The following is a 426-nucleotide window of genomic DNA, read 5'->3' as shown; positions in this document are numbered from 1 at the left end:
CTGCCAGCTCCCGCAGGGTGCTGAAGAGAACCCTGCCAGAGCGAGCTCTGCTGCCGGGCTGCCCGGGAGGGAAGGGTGGGCCAACCGGCAGCGTGCTTTCGGCATGCACCGGCGGGGAACGGGTGGGCTGATCTTTGTGTGAATGTCAGACACGAAGGCCCAGGCTGGGGTGGGGTGTGGCGCAGCGCCCACCTGGCCAGCCCCCCCTGCATCGCTGTGCTGCAGCCCTTCCCTCCGCACTCAGCACGCCCGTGGGGTCTGAGGACGATGCTCAGCTCATCTCTGGCACGGCTGCACGCCTGTGCCCCCGTGGGGCCCTTCTGGCCTGGCCTCCCGGCCCCTCTGGCTCGTGCAGCCCTTGGCCCGGCTCTGGTTAGGCATCCCGGCTCTGCCCGCTCGCCTGGGGGTGGGAGCTGCCTGTCTCTG

The 426-nt window shown here is 70.4% G+C and overlaps 1 protein-coding gene across 1 annotated transcript in view; it reads left to right on the top strand.

The window, feature by feature from the left end:
• Positions 1 to 426, top strand: part of USP19 (ubiquitin specific peptidase 19) — a 22,897-nt gene that overhangs the window by 13,716 nt on the left and 8,755 nt on the right. The gene's annotated exons all lie outside the window — the stretch shown is intronic.

Source organism: Pygoscelis adeliae, unplaced genomic scaffold (assembly GCF_000699105.1).
Source record: "Pygoscelis adeliae isolate BGI_AS28 unplaced genomic scaffold, ASM69910v1 Scaffold606, whole genome shotgun sequence".
Taxonomy (NCBI): Eukaryota; Metazoa; Chordata; class Aves; order Sphenisciformes; family Spheniscidae; genus Pygoscelis; species Pygoscelis adeliae.
Note: the sequence above shows the minus strand (reverse complement) of the source record. Positions and strands in the feature narration are given on the sequence as shown.